Source organism: Engystomops pustulosus, chromosome 8 (assembly GCF_040894005.1).
Source record: "Engystomops pustulosus chromosome 8, aEngPut4.maternal, whole genome shotgun sequence".
NCBI lineage: Eukaryota > Metazoa > Chordata > Amphibia > Anura > Leptodactylidae > Engystomops > Engystomops pustulosus.
The window spans coordinates 35,568,294-35,592,331 of record NC_092418.1 but is presented as its reverse complement, the minus strand read 5'-3'; positions in this window follow the sequence as shown (position 1 = coordinate 35,592,331).

Sequence of the window (24,038 nt, the reverse complement as noted above, 5' to 3'; positions counted from 1 at the left end):
TGTAAACTTTGATCTAAATTATCTTTTTTCTGGAAAAAGTCAGTTTTACTATAAAAACTCTTTGGCAATGTGTATACTATTCTATATGGGGACATGGGGAGACATAAAAAAGGCTCCTGATAACAGGTCCCCTTTAACTCTTAGTGCTGGTTTCTACTGCTTATTCCATGCTTCCTGCTCCTCCATATGATGAAAGTTGCTATATAGTCCTGTATATGAGTTCAGTGGATTTACTTGTTGGAATCTAGCCTCCTTCATGAGAGAACACATGGCTTAGGGCAAGGACAGGAAGAGGTTACTCTCCACCCAATTCTTTGCTTCTGAGTAAGATATCTGATAAGTAGCTTCAGAAAAAAAAATGCCAAAACTGTGAGAAAAAAAGGTGAAAATCACAATATGAGCATCTTTCTGTTTATTTTGAAAGGAAGGATCACATAGGAAAATTTGTTAAAAAAAATTATGAAGTCGAAGTTCCACTTTAATATCTTTGTCTATCTAGCCATTCCCTACTTATAACATGCAAAACTAATTGATACACTGAAGTTTGTAGATAAGAGAATTACAGGCGGTCCCCTACTTAAGAACACCCGACTTACAGACGACCTCTAGTTCCAAACGGACCTCTGGATGTTGGTAATTTACTGTACTTTAGCCTTAGGCTACAATAATCAGCTATAACAGTTATCAAATGTGTCTGTAATGAAGCTTTATTGTTAATCCTGGATCTTATGACAACCCAACATTTTTAAAATCCAATTGTCACGGAGACCAAAAAAAATTTGGCTTAGGTTACAATTATAAAGTATACAGTTCCAACTTACATACAAATTCAACTTAAGAACAAACCTACAGAACCTATCTTGTACATAACCCAGGGACTGCCTGTATATGTATCTTAAAATTGATGAATTCATCCAAAATTCTGTAAAATTGCAAATCAGTTTTTGTCCACTGGATGTAAACATAGAAGCTTCCTATAGAATGACAGCAAGCAGAGATCTAGAATACTGTGGGGAATTGGAAAATTTTATAATTTTTCATTATTCAAACAATATAAATAACTTGCTGGAACAGGAAAACCCCTTTAACTATGACCTTCTAGTGACAATTAGGAAACTCACTTGTTCTTGTCACTAAGATCTTTCTACATGTTTCTTCCCTTGTCTCTTAGATCTTTCTCCAGCTTGTTCTTGTCATGTATATCATTAAGTATAACATCACTGTAAATATTTATTACATGAAAATTTCCATTCTATTGCTGGTTTCTTTCCACTTTATAGAAAACTGCCTTTGTGTCGCAGCTGAAGTAACCAATTATACTTGGAACATGACTGAGAGTTAGTTCTCATAGAAGAATAGATACTGTAGGAGGCAGCAATAGTCAACAGCGATCTTACCAGCAGTATATAATCACAAGCAACAATAGTGACGAGAGGAATATGAGAGATGTCATACTTACGTATATACATATATACCAGACACCTGAAGTGTTTCAGGATAAAGCCTTTTTTTAATGAGTTTGGGGTTTGGGCTAATTTCCTTTTTACCAAAATGTTCTCAGCTACATATATATAGACACGTCATATCTATGACACCCCTGGTATAATTGTATTGTGAAAAGGCCAATCTACCCGTATATACTCGAGTATAAGCCGACCCAAGTATAAGCTGAGGTCCCTAATTTTACCACAAAGACCTGGTAAAACCTATATTTTTTTTACTCGAGTATAAGTCGAGTTTGGGTTTTCAGCACATTTTTTTGTGCTGAAAAACTAGGCTTATACTCAAGTATATATGGTAATCGGAAGACCCTGAAAAGCTGAATTGGTCCTAGAATTTCCATCCCCCCATATGCAGAATATGCAATAGTCGTGCAACTTTCTAATACGTTCTACAGATCCAAAGACAGACAGAATTATCGTAAGTAACCGCCTAGTTATAAATTACTCCCATTGAATCTAAACTGTATATTAGGTGATACATATTAGATAAGTGAGGGGGGGGGGGGGGGACACATGGGGGCAGATTTACTTACCCGGTCCATTCGCGAACCAGCGGCGCGTTCTCTGCCCTGGATTCGGGTCCGGTAGTTCCTCCGCCGTCCACCAGGTGGCGCTGCTGCGCTGAAAAGCATCGGAATGCACTGGAGTTCACCGGCTCGGGCTGAGTGAAGGTAAGTGCAAGCTCCGCAACAGATTTTTTGTTTTAAATGCGGCAAATTTTTCCGAATCCGTCGGGTTTTCGTTTCACAATCCGATCGCGTGAGCCAAAATCCCGGGGCAATTCAGGGGAAATCAGCGCAAATCGGAAATATTCGGGTAACACGTCGGGAAACCGCGAATCGGGCCCTTAGTAAATGACCCCCATGGTCTCTGACAATTTGTAATACAGGGTCTTTGTGTCCTGACCAGCATCTCCCTAGTGAGATGAATCTCGTATTGAGGAGCAGCCAGGTCTACATGGGCATCACAAAAACAGCGCACAATCGTGATGTTCTTAGCTTTTTATATCTTCACAAAGTTCACTAAGACTCATATGGAATCCGATAAGTGACATCCTATTGACATTTAATGGCACCAGATAAACACATGTTCTGCATCTAAGCATTTCAGCAAATGATTGTAATTTTACATAGAGGACGTCAACAGAAAAATAGTATATGAAGGATGTTTATAGTTGTGTAATGAATCATGCAAAACACAAGGCAGAAAGTAGAAGTCTGAAAGTGATGACTCACATGTACTCAGATGAATCATCTTCAGAAAGTTCTGCAGTGATGTAAAGCTATGAGGAGCTGTGAGGAGCATGCGAGGGGCCAAGAAGCATATACAGTATACAGTAACCATAATGGAACAGCAATTTAAAGGGATTTTCTGTGAATAATACTTAAAGTGGTTGTCTCATGAAGCATGTTAGGCCCCATCCAAAGGATAGAGTTTAACTTCCTCATGGTTGAGGGTCTCAGTGTTGGGACCCCCATGGATTAGGAGAACAGGGATAAGCCCCTGTTGCACCCCAAGATGACAGGAGCAGCTGGTCACGTGTGCGTGGGCTGCCCCATTCATCTCTATGGAGTTGACTGAGATTACAGAGTACGCAGCAATCTCCATCAGCAACATAGAGATGAACTGGCAGCCTGCGCATACGCGACCACCTTCTCCGTTCACCTCGGGATATGACAGGGGTCCATCCCTGTTCTCATGATCCATGGGGGTCCCATCACTGAGACCCTCACCCATGAGAAAGTAAGGCCCTATCCTGTTGATAGGGCCTAAAATGCTTTATGGGACATCCCCTTTAACTCCAGGATGAGGGACAGGTATCTGATCACTGGGGTCACCACATATCACATAACCAGTACCCCCAGCTCCCTTGTGTGAATCTAGGCACATTTTTGATCACCACTCCACCTTTATCGGGCTGGCAGTGATAGATAATAGCAGCACTGTTTCGGTCTGTTGTATTCCCACAGCAGCAGTGAGTTTTAGCACACAGTGGGAGGGGAGAAGTACTTCTGTATGTGCTAACAGCCGGTGAAGCACAGAAGGGCTCTGGTAATGGCCACCTTAGCACTTCTGACTCTTCAGCATAATTTTAAAAGTTGATTTGAGAACTAAAGAGGCCTTGGACAATACAAGTAAGAAGATTACCACAGTCATGGTGCATGGAGCTATGAGTAAGTGTCCCTGGTTTATCATGATGGATTTTGGTGGCAAATTTTCTTTAATTATTTAACACTAGTGTTAAAGATATTACACTGGACTCAGACGCCATCTTACGTATTGTCGGACATTTTAAAGATTCAGTATTCATTTCATATAACTTTGTGTAGTGATTACTGAAGTTTGGGTGTGGGTCTCATTCCTTAGAAAAGCAAACAAAGAGTTAGTGCTCACTAGCACCACCTAGAGGAAGGTATCCAGGTGGACATCTGGACATTTGGTTTATGTGAAGTTTCAGTATTTGCATGCAGCCAATAGTATTAGACTCCTTTGTGTGCTTACATCCAATAGTGTTACATTTCCTGGGTGAGAACACCCAATTATAGTTGCTGCTTTCCTGATTACACGCCTTATGTAAAGTGCCTTATGGTTTTCTATAAATGTCCGTCCCACAATAAATTTATCAGTCTTGTTGCTAACTTCCTGCAAGGACAGGTCTTGTCTTTTCATTCAAGTTAGTCAATTCCAGCGCTGGACACAGACTCATTTAATTTGAAAGTCACCTTACAATGATTAGGGGTTTGAGCCCCAGATATAAATCTATAAGAATTGGCGTCCCTGGGTGGGCATACTTTTTATGGACATCTAACCATCGAGGTGACCTCCGCAAGAGTCCAGGCGGCCAGTGACCAGAACTGACAATGAGCGCTCGTCGGGGTAAGTCAAGTCTATTTTTGTCTGCCTTGACTGTAGTTCTGTTTCACTGGCTGAAAGGGACTGGGTAAGGTCATCTCCTTGTGTGATATTATGTACTTTGCCTTACATGTCCATATATAATAGTATGTGCTCGATGATTTCGGCAAAGGATCAGTTGTACGGTGACCGACAGAGACTGGACGTGACAATGTATGTTGTAGAAAAAGGTCTGCAGTGCCCTCTTGTGAATTGTTGATGTAGTTCAGAAAGTTTGTGATGGTGGAGATTTTTGTTCATGTAAGCGCGGATAGAATCTGGAAGTTTGCAGAGACAAATTCTGGCCAAATTTACGTATCGTTCCTTCGGGATTGATGCGGCCCCGTGATGCGGAAAATACAGTAGAGGCAGGAAGGACACTGACGGGAATTTTACAGTTGAGGGTTCTCCTTGATTTCTGAAATATTGTGTGAAGGTCTCTAATTTGTACTTACTGATAGTTAGCGGGGTAGTCTGGAGCTGTATGTACGGAGGATATCTATAGCCCTTGAACAAAATCAGGTATTCCACAGATTCCACAAAATGGGTAGTGAGCAAAGTAAGACTGTAGCTGGACACTGTAGACCTAAAAAGGCAACTGACATAGAGTCACACAGGAAAGGTAAAGAGTGGGTAAAAGGAAGTTATGAGGTATTGAAGTTTTTGGGTATGTTAGATGATTCCCTGAGTGTGCAGAGGTAGGAGACAGCACTTGATGTAAATGGTGGCTGGCTCAAAGACAAAAAGTGGCACACCCAGGCAGAAGGTTGTTTTGATGTAAGTAGAGAGTTGATGACAAAGGAAAGTGGATGGGGTTGATTACTGGAGACTTAGACCAGTGACTACGGACGGACGGACCAGGGCAGAGGGACAGGAATCCTAGAGAGTGTTCATTAAAAAAAAAAAAAAAAAAAAAATCGTTTGGAATGCAGACCAGCACCCTCTTAGACTCCACCCCCGTATCTGGGGGTTAGAGAAGTGGCGGCCATCTTAAGACAGTATATTGTTTTCAAGTCCCTGAAAGTTAATTGCCTATAACTCTACACTGTAGGCTGGTTGTAGGATAGCAGCCGAGTCACCCTTGAGGCATCCTGGCGGATGTTTGAAATATAAATAAAATGCCGGCAGGTAAATATTTTTACCAATTACAAACATTTGCTAAGAGTTTTGAGTGTGCAACGCTGTTTGTTTATTTTATTTTTAAACTTATTTGATTCTTGACAATTGCAGAAAAATTAGTAGAAAAAGTGTTGCAATGTCTCTGGTACCTGCTTTCTGGAGTTGAAAGAGTTAATCAGGGGGAGATCTCTGTGCAGCTGGGCTTTGTCTGAGCTGCCTTATCTATGTCTGTGAGAAGTGGCCTTGAAGCACACAGAAAGCATCTGTGTTGAGTGGGGGAAACAGAGCTGACAATCTAAAAGACTTAAAGGAATTTGCTTGTGATAAGAATACAAAGAGACACACTCTAGGAAACGTAGACGGCCCCACAGGGCGGGACAAGGGGGGTGGTAATGGACAAGGATGTCAGCAAGAACAGTCCCCCTCTTCTGAAAGCCCCCCCCCAAATAGAGTTAGTGCCTTTCATTGTAGAACTCTTCCCTGTTGGCAAATGTTTTCCTCTCTGTGCCCCTACATGAGGATTACCAGGACCTATTTGCCTTTACCAGTGTAGTAATCCAGTATATCTGATGCAGATTCCCACAAGGGGGGTAAAACTCCCCCAGCCAGTACTCCATACTACACGGCCCTACAGGGAGTAGACTGGCAGACTAGCCCCTTACTGGATGTTCTCCTTTTCAGTATGCGGAGGATCAACTGTTGTTGTTTGCCAGGATGCTTTTATTGACCTTATGTGTTTTCTGTTCCAGAAGGGTTGCAAAGTTTCCGGAGATGAGCTCCAGTACTGCCAGGAGAAGGTGGTCTTCCTAGGCCACTGCTTCTCAGCCACAGGCAGATACCTGACAGAGGGAAGAAAGCTGGCAGTCCAGAATATGCCCCTGCCCTGAGGCCCTAAGCCTCTTTACATGTTTCTAGGACTGGCCAGCTCCTGCATCCTGGGATAAGGTCTGCTGCCCCCAACCTGATGTTGCAATTGATGTATTCCATAGCCTTAAGGTGGCAAATCCTGTCTGCACCGGCCCTAGGCACATCCCACTGAATCAAACTTTTGTTTTATTTTGCACTGAGTATCTAGGCCACACCACAGGTGTCGAGTCCAGGAACGTGGTGGCCTTACCAGTGGCCCATTATTAGGCCCGGTTAGACTCAGTCGTGAGGGGAGCCCCTCATGTGTCAGTAGCTGCAGCAGTGAGGCCAGTGAGTTGATCCTAGATCACTCAGTTACAGTGCAAACGCCATATACCTTGCACAGTGTCCTCACCCAAGTACAGCCCAAGCATCTGAGCAAAGGCCAGACAGCTCAGACTCAAGTGTGCACTCCTGATGCCCCAGGATACACTGATAAGGTGCACAGCTCTGAATCCTTCATCCTGTCACCAGTCTTCCAGGATTCAGAGAGGGGGGGAGAGAAGGGTGATTAACCTAGATGTTGAGTTTTTTCTCATAGATGGCTCCAGGTCTGCAGGAGAAGACAGACGGTTCTACACTGGATATACAGTGGTTAGTGGTGCACATGAGGTAGTACAAGCAGAACCACTCCCTCCACACAGGTCAGCGCAGGAGGTGAAGTGACGGCACTCAGGGAAGCGCTACAGCTGGTGGAAGGTAAAAGGGCGAACATCTATACTCAAGGCATTGTTCTGGGGTCTAAACACGACTATGAACCCTTATGGAAGGCTGGAGATTTCCTCACCTCTGCAGGGACCCCCTTTAAGCATGGCACGCTGGTTATAGAGCTCATGGATGCTCTCTTACTTCCAAAAGAGGTGGGGATAGTAAAACTAAAAGCACACACAATTTGGTAACTCTACAAGCCAAGGGCAAGGATGTGACTGACGGGATGGCGAAGGCAGCTGCACAGATGGAGCCCGGAGACTGTCCTGAAGTCTCAGGGGTGAGTTCTGAGTTAAAAGTTTGATCCACAGGTGTTCCAGTCCCTGGTGGCCCGAGAGTCATCAGAAGTGAAGGGAGTGTGGAGGAAAGCTGGAGCCCAGATGCCGATGGGACCTGGATGCTGGGAGAGAGGGTGTGCCTGCCCGGAGCCCTGCACCCGACAGTAAGTCAAGTAGCCTACGGACACATACACATCCAAAATGGCCATGCTAGTGCTCATAAACCGCAAGTGGTTTGCCCGGGCGTTACTACCCCTGTCACTAGACTAGTGAAAGCCTTTATAGTCTGTGCCCGCCACAACCCGGGTAAGGTGGTTAAGACCCCACAGAAGGTGACACCCAAGCCGCTGTATCCCTTCCAGAGACTGCAGATGGATTTTATCCAGCTACCAAAAAGTGGTACGTAGGAGTACGTGCCTGTGTGCATTGATCTCTTTCCAGGGTGGCCAGAAGCTTTTCTCATGACCAAGGCTACTGCCAGAGCTGCAGCCAAGAAGGTGGTGAGTGAGATTTTTCTGCAGGTTTGGACTTCCAGAGACCATAGAGTCCGGTCACAGAACCCACTTCACTGGACAGGTAAAAACTAGAGATGAGCGAACATGCTCGTCCGAGCTTGATGCTCGGTCGAGCATTAGGGTACTCGAAACTGCTCGTTGCTCGGACGAATACTTCGCCCGCTCGAGAAAATGGCAGCTCCCGCCGTTTTGCTTTTTGGCGGCCAGAAACAGAGCCAATCACAAGCCAGGAGACTCTGCACTCCACCCAGCATGACGTGGTACCCTTACACGTCGATAGCAGTGGTTGGCTGGCCAGATCAGGTGACCCTGGGATAGACTAGCCGCTGCCCGCGCTGCTCGGATCATTCTGTGTCTGGATGCCGCTAGGGAGAGAGCTGCTGCTGGTCAGGGAAAGCGTTAGGGTGTTCTATTAGCTTACTGTTAGGCAGGAGTGATTCTCAAAGAACCCAACAGCCCTTCTTAGGGCTACAATAACGTTCTACTTTTTTTATTTTAATTTGCATCTAGTACCATTTTGTGAGGAATTAGCAGAGGGACTTGCTACCGTTGTGTTTAGCTCTTAGTGGCACACATATCCATAGCAAAGACCGAAGTGGGAAAATTTAGTAGGGGTTGGATTTCAATTAGGCACTAACTCAGTGTCATCTCATCTGGCATAGTAGTGTGCTTTGATACTTGGCTAGAAAATAGCCATAGGAGAATACAAAGAGCTTACTTACGCATACAGTAGCGTTATATATATTTGATTTCTGGTTGATCTGCTGGTGGCTGTACTTTCTGCAGTGCATGTACTAGCCAATTCTGAGCAATTTGTAGTGAGACTTGCGACCGCTGTGTTCTGCGCTTAGTGACGCACATATCCATAGCAAAGACCGAAGTGGGAAAATTTAGTAGGGGTTGGATTTCAATTAGGCACTAACTCAGTGTCATCTCATCTGGCATAGTAGTGTGCTTTGATACTTGGCTAGAAAATAGCCATAGGAGAATACAAAGAGCTTACTTACGCATACAGTAGCGTTCTATATATTTGATTTCTGGTTGATCTGCTGGTGGCTGTACTTTCTGCAGTGCATGTACTAGCCAATTCTGAGCAATTTGTAGTGAGACTTGCGACCGCTGTGTTCTGCGCTTAGTGACGCACATATCCATAGCAAAGACCGAAGTGGGAAAATTTAGTAGGGGTTGGATTTCAATTAGGCACTAACTCAGTGTCATCTCATCTGGCATAGTAGTGTGCTTTGATACTTGGCTAGAAAATAGCCATAGGAGAATACAAAGAGCTTACTTACGCATACAGTAGCGTTCTATATATTTGATTTCTGGTTGATCTGCTGGTGGCTGTACTTTCTGCAGTGCATGTACTAGCCAATTCTGAGCAATTTGTAGTGAGACTTGCGACCGCTGTGTTCTGCGCTTAGTGACGCACATATCCATAGCAAAGACCGAAGTGGGAAAATTTAGTAGGGGTTGGATTTCAATTAGGCACTAACTCAGTGTCATCTCATCTGGCATAGTAGTGTGCTTTGATACTTGGCTAGAAAATAGCCATAGGAGAATACAAAGAGCTTACTTACGCATACAGTAGCGTTCTATATATTTGATTTCTGGTTGATCTGCTGGTGGCTGTACTTTCTGCAGTGCATGTACTAGCCAATTCTGAGCAATTTGTAGTGAGACTTGCGACCGCTGTGTTCTGCGCTTAGTGACGCACATATCCATAGCAAAGACCGAAGTGGGAAAATTTAGTAGGGGTTGGATTTCAATTAGGCACTAACTCAGTGTCATCTCATCTGGCATAGTAGTGTGCTTTGATACTTGGCTAGAAAATAGCCATAGGAGAATACAAAGAGCTTACTTACGCATACAGTAGCGTTCTATATATTTGATTTCTGGTTGATCTGCTGGTGGCTGTACTTTCTGCAGTGCATGTACTAGCCAATTCTGAGCAATTTGTAGTGAGACTTGCGACCGCTGTGTTCTGCGCTTAGTGACGCACATATCCATAGCAAAGACCGAAGTGGGAAAATTTAGTAGGGGTTGGATTTCAATTAGGCACTAACTCAGTGTCATCTCATCTGGCATAGTAGTGTGCTTTGATACTTGGCTAGAAAATAGCCATAGGAGAATACAAAGAGCTTACTTACGCATACAGTAGCGTTCTATATATTTGATTTCTGGTTGATCTGCTGGTGGCTGTACTTTCTGCAGTGCATGTACTAGCCAATTCTGAGCAATTTGTAGTGAGACTTGCGACCGCTGTGTTCTGCGCTTAGTGACGCACATATCCATAGCAAAGACCGAAGTGGGAAAATTTAGTAGGGGTTGGATTTCAATTAGGCACTAACTCAGTGTCATCTCATCTGGCATAGTAGTGTGCTTTGATACTTGGCTAGAAAATAGCCATAGGAGAATACAAAGAGCTTACTTACGCATACAGTAGCGTTCTATATATTTGATTTCTGGTTGATCTGCTGGTGGCTGTACTTTCTGCAGTGCATGTACTAGCCAATTCTGAGCAATTTGTAGTGAGACTTGCGACCGCTGTGTTCTGCGCTTAGTGACGCACATATCCATAGCAAAGACCGAAGTGGGAAAATTTAGTAGGGGTTGGATTTCAATTAGGCACTAACTCAGTGTCATCTCATCTGGCATAGTAGTGTGCTTTGATACTTGGCTAGAAAATAGCCATAGGAGAATACAAAGAGCTTACTTACGCATACAGTAGCGTTCTATATATTTGATTTCTGGTTGATCTGCTGGTGGCTGTACTTTCTGCAGTGCATGTACTAGCCAATTCTGAGCAATTTGTAGTGAGACTTGCGACCGCTGTGTTCTGCGCTTAGTGACGCACATATCCATAGCAAAGACCGAAGTGGGAAAATTTAGTAGGGGTTGGATTTCAATTAGGCACTAACTCAGTGTCATCTCATCTGGCATAGTAGTGTGCTTTGATACTTGGCTAGAAAATAGCCATAGGAGAATACAAAGAGCTTACTTACGCATACAGTAGCGTTCTATATATTTGATTTCTGGTTGATCTGCTGGTGGCTGTACTTTCTGCAGTGCATGTACTAGCCAATTCTGAGCAATTTGTAGTGAGACTTGCGACCGCTGTGTTCTGCGCTTAGTGACGCACATATCCATAGCAAAGACCGAAGTGGGAAAATTTAGTAGGGGTTGGATTTCAATTAGGCACTAACTCAGTGTCATCTCATCTGGCATAGTAGTGTGCTTTGATACTTGGCTAGAAAATAGCCATAGGAGAATACAAAGAGCTTACTTACGCATACAGTAGCGTTCTATATATTTGATTTCTGGTTGATCTGCTGGTGGCTGTACTTTCTGCAGTGCATGTACTAGCCAATTCTGAGCAATTTGTAGTGAGACTTGCGACCGCTGTGTTCTGCGCTTAGTGACGCACATATCCATAGCAAAGACCGAAGTGGGAAAATTTAGTAGGGGTTGGATTTAAATTAGGCACTAACTCAGTGTCATCTCATCTGGCATAGTAGTGTGCTTTGATACTTGGCTAGAAAATAGCCATAGCAATAGGATAGCATTGTTTGGTTTTAAAAACTCAAAAAAAACAAAAAACACAAAAAAAAAAAAAAACACAAAAAAAACCAAAAAAAAGTAAAAAAAAAAATAAAGTTATAACTCTCATTTTAAAAATGTTTAACCCGAGGGCTAGGGGTAGAGGACGAGGGCGGGGACGTGGGCGTCCAACTACTGCAGGGGTCAGAGGCCGTGGTCCTGGGCGGGGTGAGACACCACCTGCTGATGAGGGAGCAGGGGAACGCCGCAGAGCTACACTCCCTAGGTTCATGTCTGAAGTTACTGGGACTCGTGGAAGAGCACTGTTGAGGCCAGAACAGTGCGAACAGGTGATGTCGTGGATTGCTGACAATGCTTCGAGCAATTTGTCCACCACCAGTCAGTCTTCCACGCAGTCCACCCATGTCACCGAAATCGCCACTCCTCAAGCTCCTGCACCTCAGCCTCCTCCCCCCCAGTCTGCCCCCTCCCAGGAAAATTTGGCATTTGAACCGGCATACTCTGAGGAACTGTTTTCTGGACCCTTCCCACAGTCACAAACCACTTGTCCGGTTGCTGCTGAGCAATTTTCCGATGCCCAGGTTTTCCAACAGTCACAGTCTGTGGGTGATGATGACCTTCTTGACGTAGTGGAAGTGTGTAAAGAGGTGTCCGACGATGAGGAGACACGGTTGTCAGACAGTGGGGAAGTTGTTGTCAGGGCAGGAAGTCCGAGGGGGGAGCAGACTGAGGGATCGGAGGATGATGAGGTGACAGACCCAAGCTGGGTTGAGAGGCCGGGTGAACACAGTGCTTCTGAGACGGAGGAGAGTCCTCGACCAGAACAGGTTGGAAGAGGCAGTGGTGGGGCCAGACGGAGAGGCAGGGCCAGAGCTGGTGCATCAGCGCCAAATGTGTCAACTAGTGAAGCTCCCGTGGCGAGGGCTCCTGCGGCGAGGGCTAGATCTTCAGAAGTCTGGAGGTTCTTTAAGGAAACACCGGATGACCGACGGACTGTGGTGTGCAACATTTGCCAAACCAGGCTCAGCAGGGGTTCCACCACTACTAGCTTAACTACCACCAGTATGCGCAGGCATATGAATGCTAAACACCCCACTCAGTGGCAACAAGCCCGTTCACCTCCGGCCATGCACACCACTGCTCCTTCCCCTGTGTCAGCTGCTAGTCAGCCCCCTGCCCAGGACCCTGCCACAAAAACCCCATCGTCGCCTCCACGATCCTCCACAGCATCCACCAGCGTTCAGCTCTCCATACCCCAGACGCTGGAGCGGAAACGCAAATATAGTGCAACCCACCCGCACGCCCAAGCCCTTAATGTGCACATCTCCAGATTGCTTAGCCTGGAGATGCTGCCCTATAGGCTAGTAGAGACCGAGGCCTTTCGCAACCTCATGGCGGCGGCCGCCCCTCGGTATTCGGTCCCCAGCCGCCACTACTTTTCCCGATGTGCCGTCCCAGCCCTGCACCAGCACGTGTCAGACAACATCATCCGTGCCCTGACCAACGCCGTTTCTGACAAGGTCCACCTGACCACGGACACGTGGACGAGTGCTGCCGGGCAGGGCCACTATATATCGCTGACGGCACATTGGGTTAACTTGGTGGAGGCTGGGACCGAGTCTGACACTGGGGCTGCTCATATACTGCCGACGCCGAGGATTGCGGGGCCTACCTCGGTCCAGGTGTTTCAGGCCTACTATGCCTCCTCCTCCTCCCACCCCTCCTCCACCTCCTCCTCCGAACTACCATCCGTGGGCACGGCGCCATCAGTCGGTAGCTCTAGGCACAGCAGCAGTGCCGTCGCTAAGCGACAGCAGGCGGTGCTCAAACTGCTGAGCCTAGGCGACAAAAGGCACACCGCCCAAGAGCTATTACAGGGCATCACGGCGCAGACTGATCTGTGGCTGGCACCGCTGAACCTCAAGCCGGGAATGGTTGTGTGTGACAACGGCCGTAACCTGGTGGCGGCTCTGCAACTCGGCAGACTGACACATGTGCCATGCCTGGCCCATGTGTTAAATCTGATAGTTCAGCGTTTCCTCAAGACATACCCCAATCTGTCTGATTTGCTCACGAAGGTGCGCCGCATCTGTGCGCATTTCAGGAAGTCCAGCCCAGATGCTGCCACTCTCAGGGCAGCGCAGCGCCGCCTCCAACTGCCCGCTCACCGACTGTTGTGCGACGTGCCCACGAGGTGGAATTCAACACTGACCATGTTATCCAGAGTTTACCAGCAGCGCAGAGCGATTGTAGACTGCCAGATGTCAACTTCCACCAGAACTGGTAGTCAGGTCAGTCAGCTTCCTCAAGTCTACAATGAGGAGTGGACGTGGATGTCTGATATCTGTCAGGTGCTGAGTAACTTTGAGGAGTCAACACAGATGGTCAGTGGCGATGCCGCCATCATCAGCCTCACCATCCCGCTGCTTGGCCTGTTGAAAAACTCTCTGGTCAGCATGAAGTCGGAAGCTTTGCGCTCGTCACAAGAGACAGGGGAAGAATATTCCCTTGTTGATAGCCAAAGCACCCTCAGGTCTGTTTCTCAGCGCATATCGGAGGAGGTGGAGGTGGAGGAGGATGAGGAGGAAGAGGAGGAGAATGTTGGTGAGACACAAGAGGGGACCATTGTTGAGTCCTTTACTGTTCAGCGTGTATGGGCAGAAGAAGAGGAGTTGGAGGAGTTGGAGGAGGAGGAAATGGACAGTCAGGCCAGTGAGGGGAGTGAATTCTTACGCGTTGGTACTCTGGCGCATATGGCAGATTTCATGCTAGGCTGCCTATCCCGTGACCCTCGCGTTCAAAGAATTTATTCCAGCACCGATTACTGGGTGTTCACTCTCCTGGACCCACGGTACAAGCAAAATCTTTCCACTCTCATCCCTGCAGAGGAAAGGAGTGTGAGAATGCATGAATACCAGCAGGCCCTGGTGCACAAGCTGAAACAGTATTTCCCTTCTGACAGCGCTAGCGGCAGAGTGCGTAGTTCTGCGGGACAAGTAGCGAGGGAGAGTAGGCGAGCAGGCAGCTTGTCCAGCACTGGCAAGGGTACGCTTTACAAGGCTTTTGCCAGCTTTATGTCACCCCAGCAAGACACTGTCACCTGTCCCCAGTCTCGGCAGAGTAGGGCTGATCTTTACAGAAAGATGGTGAGGGAGTACGTAGCTGACCATACCATCGTCCTAAATGATCACACAGCTCCCTACAACTACTGGGTTTCAAAGCTGGACATGTGGCACGAACTGGCGCTGTACGCCTTGGAGGTTCTTGCCTGCCCTGCCGCTAGCGTCTTGTCCGAGCGGGTTTTCAGTGCAGCTGGTGGCATCATCACCGATAAGCGTACACGCCTGTCGACTGACAGCGCTGACAGGCTGACGCTTATTAAAATGAATAAAGGCTGGATTTCTCAGAATTTCCAATCTCCACCAGGTGAAGGAAGCTCAACCTGAATAATTGATCCACTCCTCCTCCTCCTCATTTTCCTCCTTCTCCTCCTCTTTGTACAGTAAAGCAGAGGAAAATGGCTATTTTTTGACAGGGCCCACTGGCTCTTGCTATAGTACTTCATGCATTTAATTTTTCTGGAGGGCCACCTACCCGGTCCTCTGTTTGAAACAATTTTTGTGAGTGCCACATACAGGCACTCAATCTATTCCATTTTACTGCAGGGCCACCTACCTGCTCCTCTGGTTTGAAACATTTTTGGGACTGCCACATACAGGCACTCAATCTATTCCATTTTACTGGAGGGCCACCTACCTGCTCCTCTGGTTTGAAAAATTTTTGGGACTGCCACATACAGGCACTCAATCTATTCCATTTTACTGCAGGGCCACCTACCTGCTCCTCTGGTTTGAAACATTTTTGGGACTGCCACATACAGGCACTCAATCTATTCCATTTTACTGGAGGGCCACCTACCTGCTCCTCTGGTTTGAAAAATGTTTGGGACTGCCACATACAGGCACTATCCAAATTAAATTGTCTCCATAGCAGCCTCCACACGTTGTCTCCATTGCTACCTCCAAAAGTCGTCCATATAGCTGCCTCCATACATCGTCCCTTTATCAAACGAGGTGTGTCAGGCAGAAATTTGGGTTGTTTTCATGGATTCCACATCAAAGTTGTTAACTTTGTCGCCACCCTGCTGTGTTATCCACAAAATATACTGGCAAACTTTTACCATTTAGGGATATTATTTCAGCGCTTCTTGCGCATCTGTTTATATTCCCCTCACCCGGCATATCCTAAACTTATAAGAACGCTACCACACTTGATCTTATACAAAAGGTTCTTAGAAGTGCTGTTTGGGGAGTAGCCTAGAGACAGGGGCTTGAATTGGCGAAAGCTCGCCTGGCAGCGGAGCGCCAGCTCCATGCGCATCATGCGCTTCTTGCGCATCTGTTTACATTCCCCTCACCCGGCATATCCTAAACTTATAAGAACGCTACTACACTTGATCTTATACAAAAGGTTCTTAGAAGTGCTGTTTGGGGAGTAGCCTAGAGACAGGGGCTTGAATTGGCGAAAGCTCGCCTGGCATGCGCATCATGCGCTTCTTGCGCATCTGTTTACATTCCCCTCACCCGGCATATCCTAAACTTATAAGAACGCTACTACACTTGATCTTATACAAAAGGTTCTTAGAAGTGCTGTTTGGGGAGTAGCCTAGAGACAGGGGCTTGAATTGGCGAAAGCTCGCCTGGCAGCGGAGCGCCAGCTCCATGCGCATCATGCGCTTCTTGCGCATCTGTTTACATTCCCCTCACCCGCCATATCCCAAACTTATAAGAACGCTACTACACTTAACTTGGTGCAGGCTGGGACCGAGTCTGACCCTGGGGCTGGTCATATACTGCCGACGCAGAGAATTGCGGGGCCTACCTCGGTCCAGGTCTCAAAGGCCTACTATACCTCCTCCCACCCCTCCTCCACCTCCTCCTCCTCCGAATTACCATCCGTGGGCATGGCGCCATCAGTCGGTAGCTCTAGGCACAGCAGCAGTGCCGTCGCTAAGCGACAGCAGGCGGTGCTGAAACTGCTGAGCCTAGGCGATAAAAGGCACACCGCCCAAGAGCTATTACAGGGCATTCCACATCAAAGTTGTTAACTTTGTCGCCACCCTGCTGTGTAATCCACAAAATATACTTGCAAACTTTTACCATTTAGGGATATTATTTCAGCGCTTCTTGCGCATCTGTTTACATTCCCCTCACCCACCATATCCTAAACTTATAAGAACGCTACTACACTTGATCTTATACAAAAGGTTCTTAGAAGTGCTGTTTGGGGAGTAGCCTAGAGACAGGGGCTTGGATTGGCAAAAGCTCGCCTGGCTGCAGAGCGCCAGCTCCATCCCAAGATCCAACTAACATAGTTGCAGCACCTTTAATCTACTACTAGTTCACTGCCTCCATAATAATAATAATAATAATCTTTATTTATATAGCGTCATCATATTCTGTAGCGCTTTACAAATCATAGGAAACAAATACAAATGTAATGTAACAGAGCACAACATTTGTATGGAACAACAGGAGTGAGGTCCCTGCTCGCCAGAGCTTACGGTTTATGAAGATGATGGGGTAACACGAGGTAAAAGAATATTTAATGGTCAAGCCATTCTTCTTAGGGAATAGAACAAAATATAATAAATGGAATTGCTGTCGCTTGAACCACTCAGCCGTCATCTTATATACCAGGTCCAGGGTGAATGGGACTGCAGAGAAGTCTGGTGCCTGTTGGTTGCTGGATAACAGATGGGAGGACGACACAGGACGGGTTAGTAGAAGAGTTAAAACTTCATGCAGTTAATGAGTGTTATAGGCTTGCCTAAAGAAATGGGTTTTAAGAGCACGTTTGAAACTTTGGAGGTTAGGTATTAGTCTGATAGTCCAGGGCAGAGCATTCCATAGAATTGGTGCAGCTCTAGAGAAGTCTTGGAGACGCGAGTGGGAGGTCCGCACTAGGGTAGAGGTTAATCTAAGATCACTGGCGGATCTAAGAGCACGGGTTGGGCGATAGACTGAGATAAGAGAGGAGAGGTAGGGGGGTGCAGCATTATACAGAGCTTTATGGATGAGGGTTATTATTATTTTAAACTGTATTCGAAAGGAGACTGGCAGCCAGTGCAGCGACTGGCATGAACTGTAAGCATACATGGTCCCCTTATCAAACGAGCTGTGTCAGGCAGAATTTTGGGTTGTTTTCATGGCTTCCATGTTAACTTTGTCGCCACCCTGCTGTGTAATCCACAAAATATACTGGCAAACTTTTATCATGTACCGATATTATTTGAGCGCTTCTTGCTCACCTCCTTTGGTTCCTCTCTGACACCCATTGGTTTGAAGCCTGAGTCCAATTAGGGTATGTCGCCATGCCACTCTCTAGCCTGCTGCCGCTGCCTCTGCCTCTGCATGCCGTCCCCTATAGTGTCAGGGTCAATTATTGGATGTTTTACATGCTATCTAGCTTCATTCTGTCACTCTGTCATGGCCATGCTGTTGCCCATAATTTCGGCATAATGGTGCGATTAAGCAGCCTCAGAGGCATCCATGCATGCTGCCCCTGCTGTTTCCTGTCCATTTCCGTGGTGTTTCCATCCTTTTCTGAGGTTCCCAGGTGTTTGGCCAAGCTTCCCTGTGCAGAGCCTTGGTCCCCTTGAAAAATGCTCGAGTCTCCCATTGACTTCAATGGGGTTCGTTATTCGAGACGAGCACTCGAGCATCGGGAAAAGTTCGTCTCGAATAACGAGTACCCGAGCATTTTAGTGTTCGCTCATCTCTAGTAAAAACCTAAAGCCTTGTCCCTCCTGGGTGTAGAACAGGCCCTGCACACCCCTTACCCTTCCCGAATTAGTTGTGGGTTTGAGAGAATAAATGGCACTCTTAAGTTAGAGATCCAGGAAGCCATGGAAGTAACAGGGAAACCATGGCGTGAGTGCTTTCCTGCTGCCCACCATTCACCCTTAACAGAAAGATGGGATTGTCCCCCTTTGAAGTACTTTTTGGCTGTGCACCCAGACTAGGCCTCTACTTCCCACAGACCCTATAGCTGATGGCAGGAAACCAGGTGGAACATGCCACACAGTTGAGCCAGGCCTTGAAAAAGGTCGGCAAAAGTGTTTCTGATTACTTTTTTAGATCCAGTCAGAGACCTCAGGACGCATAACCTGAAGCCTGGAGACTACGTGGTGGCACCAGAGAGAGAGTCTGGAGCCTCGCTACGATGGTCCTTTCCAAGTCCTGCTGACCAGTGCCACGTCTGTGAATCTAGAGGGAAGTCAGCATGCTTCCACGCTTACTTATTCTTGCTGCTAGCTGGTTTCTTCTGACTGACTGTCTGCTCAGGGACACCCCAACCATGACTATCACTGTATCTATAGGGCTGACCAGGATGCCCCCAGGGTAGGAGACTTTACCTACGGTTGGTGCAACAAGACAATGACCTTCTATAACATTGACAGCACAAGTAACCCTGTATTAGCAGTGTCTGATGTGTACTGGATTTGTGGGGATAGGAGAGTCAGGTCAGGCCTAGAGGCTGGGAAGGTGAGTGTACGGTGATAAGGTTTGTACATTCCTTCCTCGTGATCCCCAGGGATAAGTTTGATCAGACACATAAGAAAAGGTGGAGAATCCCAAAGGATTCTGAAGGTCTGAGAGGAGCACCTAGATGACAACGTTTATATAGATACAGTGGGAGCCCCAAGGGGGGTCCCAGATGAGTACAAGGCCCACAATCAGATATGGGCAGGTCTAGAGTCCATTATTCTCCAGAGAGCTATGAGTAAAGATGTTGGTTGGGTTAACTGGTTGTATTGTAATCAACAGAGATTTGTGATTGTATCCGAGATGCTTCCCAGAACCGCATGGCTTTGGACATGATCCTTGCTGAGAAGGGAGGAGTCTGTAAGATGGTGGGAGTGGCTTGTCGCATGTACATCCAGGATGACATCGCCCCCTATGGATCCATTACCCATGCACTTGAAGAGATTGAAGGACTGTCCAGGGAACTCGAGAGAAACTCTGGGGTGGACACTTTGTCCTTCACTTTGTGGTTGGGGGATTGGAAGGGTTTCCTTTAAGTGGGGGTGATATTGGGGATTGTGATTTTGCTCTCGTCACTTATTATGTGTGGTCCTCCTCATCAAGTCCACCATGTCCCAGATGGCCGTCCAGGTGGTAAGAACCACGACAGGAGAAGTCCCGGTGTGGAGGATACCATCTTGTTGAAGAACCAGCCTGTTAATAAACCCATAAACTATGGAAACACAATGATGTAATTTGAGTATGCAGGCCTGTAACCCCCGAGTGACTGGCCTCCAGGGGATCTGGTGAAGAGTTAACAAGTCCAGCAGGTAAGGGCTTAGCCTACCTGTGGGTACCTGGAGTTTGAGGAGGTCACTCTGGACAACAGTTACAGGCCATGCAAAGCTCAAAAGGGGGGAATTGTTAAAGATATTACACTGGACTCAGACGCCATCTTACGTATTGTCGGACATTTTAAAGATTCAGTATTCATTTCATATAACTTTGTGTAGTGATTACTGAAGTTTGGGTGTGGGTCTCATTCCTTAGAAAAGCAAACAAAGAGTTAGTGCTCACTAGCACCACCTAGAGGAAGGTATCCAGGTGGACATCTGGACATTTGGTTTATGTGAAGTTTCAGTATTTGCATGCAGCCAATAGTATTAGACTCCTTTGTGTGCTTACATCCAATAGTGTTACATTTCCTGGGTGAGAACACCCAATTATAGTTGCTGCTTTCCTGATTACACGCCTTATGTAAAGTGCCTTATGGTTTTCTATAAATGTCCGTCCCACAATAAATTTATCAGTCTTGTTGCTAACTTCCTGCAAGGACAGGTCTTGTCTTCTCATTTAAGTTAGTCAATTCCAGCGCTGGATACAGACTCATTTAATTTGAAAGTCACCTTACAATGATTAGGGGTTTGAGCCCCAGATATAAATCTATAAGACTAGTCACACGTCAAAGGTTAAAATCTGACCACTGGGGCCCCCACCATTCTCCCCATTGTGTCCCTTTATAACTATTTGATGGACAACAAATGACACAGAGGTAAATAAGACATAACTGCCATAAAAGTTCATGAATTTCTGATGAACCCTTCTAGAGACCTGCATTCGGTGGGATCAATCAATTGTAGGAAACTTTGGAAACTGTAGGGAAAGGTTGGTGTTCTCAATGCCAATCACAACACAATTGCAGATCTCATTCAGCTCCATAGAGATGAACTAGGCAGCTCGCGCATGTGCAACTGGCTGCTCCGGTCATCTAGGGATGTGCCGAGGGTTGCGATGGGGGTACATTGACCCCCATGCTTCTGATTTTTGGGGGCTCAGAGATGATGATCAGCAAGTTAGGCCTTATCTTGTGGATGATTACAGAATGACAATCACAACACAATTAGGGATTTAATTTAAAGAACAAGGTTGCACATTGTATTATTGAAGTGATGTCTTCTTCAGGTCAGGTAAACTTCAGATGATGAGCCAATATAACTGAATGGGTGGTTGTTATTCATTACAAAGGAGAAGGATATTTATTGATTTACTGATTGTTAATATTGGATTTTTTTACATGATCAATATTAACCACACTAACACTTGTGATTCACTGTCAATTATTATGTTGCACATGGACCTGCCATTTGTGGCAGCTGCTAATACTTTGTAAGAGCACCCTTATAGAGAAGGTGCAAATCCAGGTGCTATCCCTCTATAAGGCCAGGACTACAAGAAGGAGATTTGATGGAGAACAAAAAGCATGATGGGAAATGAGACATAATCCTATAGCTATTCATGAATTTGTGCCATACCTTTCCAGAGGGTCAGTGCCTTCCAGGAACGTTGGGTGCCTTAATGCAAAATGACCATCACAACAGGATTAGGGATTTTATTATATGAACAAGACTGCACATTTGAAGATTGGGATGATGTCTTCTTCAGGTCAAGAGTTTCTAGATGATGAGCCAGTATAACTGGATAGTTGTTCTTAATTACAAAGGAGAAGGATATTGAATGATTTCATTAATTGCCATTATTGAATTTCACGTCAGCTGCTAGGAACAACTTTATAGAAAAGCTCTGAAACCTGGTGTATTCCCTTTTTTGGTTGGGAGCTACACAGAGACTATTTGCAGTAATACAGATTGTTAGCTGCATAGTAAAATATAATATCCAAATCAATGTAATCCTTGGGTATTCTGCTCTATAGTATAATATATTTTCCTGTGTCATAATATTCATTCTATAGTATCAGTCATTAGTGGTTGCCCAACACATGGGATACCTTAGGATTGGCCGATCCTGACAGCTGGAGAAAAAAATAAAATGGAACCAGAAGTCCAGTTCCGGTGCTACAGATGAGCTCCGATTGTAGAAGGCTACCGGAATCAGCTGATCACTGGGGATCCCAAGTTTTGGCGCCACTAATCTGATATTGATGACCGTACAAATGGATACTTTATCAATATCATGAATCTGGAAAATTTTAATATCAGTGTAGCTCTAGCAGTTTCAAAGTAAGAAGCAGGGCCCGAGTCAGCACTGGGCAATCCTGGGCAAATGCTGGGGCCCAGATGGAAGGATGTACATAAGGAATCCATTGGGGTGAGTGGGGCTTTATATAAAATAATTATGAGGGGCTGCTTGGGTTGATAAACTAGGGAATATTTTAGGGAACAGGAGACTTTTTTAGTTTCTGAATTTTTAATGCTGCCATGTGAGTTCTCTGCAAAGGGGCCCACTGTGGCTCTGTTGCCCAGGGGCCTACTGAAACTCGTAGCCAACCCTGGTGAGAGGTCATCTGAAAGCAGACCTGCCTTTTCATAATAATAGATATTCTCTTTCAGACTAGGTCACTCAATTGACTCTTCTCACGCACATTGCATACAGTGAACATCACATACTTAATTAAATTTTTCTACATTGTAGCTGGAGATGTATTCATTTCATATTTGGCTTTGTCTTTTAGACCCTCTGCCGGTTAGATCTTGTCCGGTTCTGCTCACCGCTCAGATAGGTAAAATGACAGCCTAAGGTTATGAGATAATGGAATTGAATCTATGGTAGCGACTCCTCTTCATTTGATCTACTCCCTCACACATCAAAATAAGAAAATGTCTTTTTCTTCAGGCAGAGGCCACATGACAGCAGAGAACTGAAAGAATAACACTTAACATCATGAAATAAATACCAATGCCATTTTCTTTTGTTTCTGTGTCCTTTTCCTTCTCATATTAACTTGAAAGAAGAAGATAGTGGGGAACATTGATCATACGGTTTGTGCCAGTTTATGTGAAATTGTGACAAAAAGCAATTTTTGAAAAATTTGTGCCATGCTTTCCTGGAAAGTGGGTGCGGCTTTGTGAGAGAGGGTGTAGCCTCTCATAGTCCAACAAATTTCTAGATCTTATGGCACATACCGTATTTTTTGGACTATAAGGCGCACCGGATTATAAAGCACACGTTCAATAAATGCCTGCTAAAACATCTAGGTTCATATATAAGGTGCACCGGATTATAAGGCGCACCTGGTTATAAGGATGAAAGACCAGCAGGTGGCAGACCTGTGCACAGTTCAAGGCAGCTGTTGTCTGTAAGTACGGTTCATATATAAGGCGCACTGGACTATAAGGCGCACCTTTGATTTCTGAGAGAATCAAAGGATTTTTTGTGCGGCTTATAGTCCGAAAAATACGGTATCAGTATAGATACTAATTCAAATTGATTTAGGTTTCTAGTGACCCCATCAGAAGAATATGCAGGTATCCAGAACAGAGGAGAGGGCGTATAGTCGGAAATGCCAGTCTTGAAAACTCCCCTTCAGCTCTCCCAAATTTTCTACATTATTTTCAGCTTAAAGGGACTGTTCAGTTGAGGAAAAACATTTTTTTTCTACTATAGTAGGGATTTTTGGGTTAAGAGAGAAGGATGTCGGGTTTCCAATAGGTTCTCCAGCAGGAATGCTGGATCTCCTCCATAAGTGTCCCCACTGAAATTTCATCTACTCTTCCAAAACTCTTTGGGTTTGCTGACAGATTGCTTATTTACTCCATTATGTATTAGGCTTTGTCCTGATTGTCCTGATTTGTCCAGTTACAGAAAGACAGGCCCACATTTAATTTTACTACATAGGCCCAAAAAATGACAAAACTATTGCACTATTGCAGGTTACTAAGTATGACATGTAAAGATGTAAAAATACTGTATTTGTATTGTTTCCCATGTGAATAAAATGTTTTGTGTGCTATAAATAAATGGCCTTTGTGTTTCAAAAAATAAATAAAAAAGTTGAGCTGTTGAAGTGGAGAGAGGCTTCACAGGAAAAAGACTGTGCACCAAAAATTATGATAGTCTGGTGCAGCTAAATGTTGCTGCAGTTTTCTTGCCTAAATTATGAGGTGCAAAGTAAGACTAGGCAGTCTACTGCACACCTACTACTGCCTGAAACTCCTGCTGTAGCAGGCTCACGTATATTGATCTATACAGAGACCGGCAGCGCCGGAGGAGGTGAGTAAAAGCTGTTTATTATTTTCT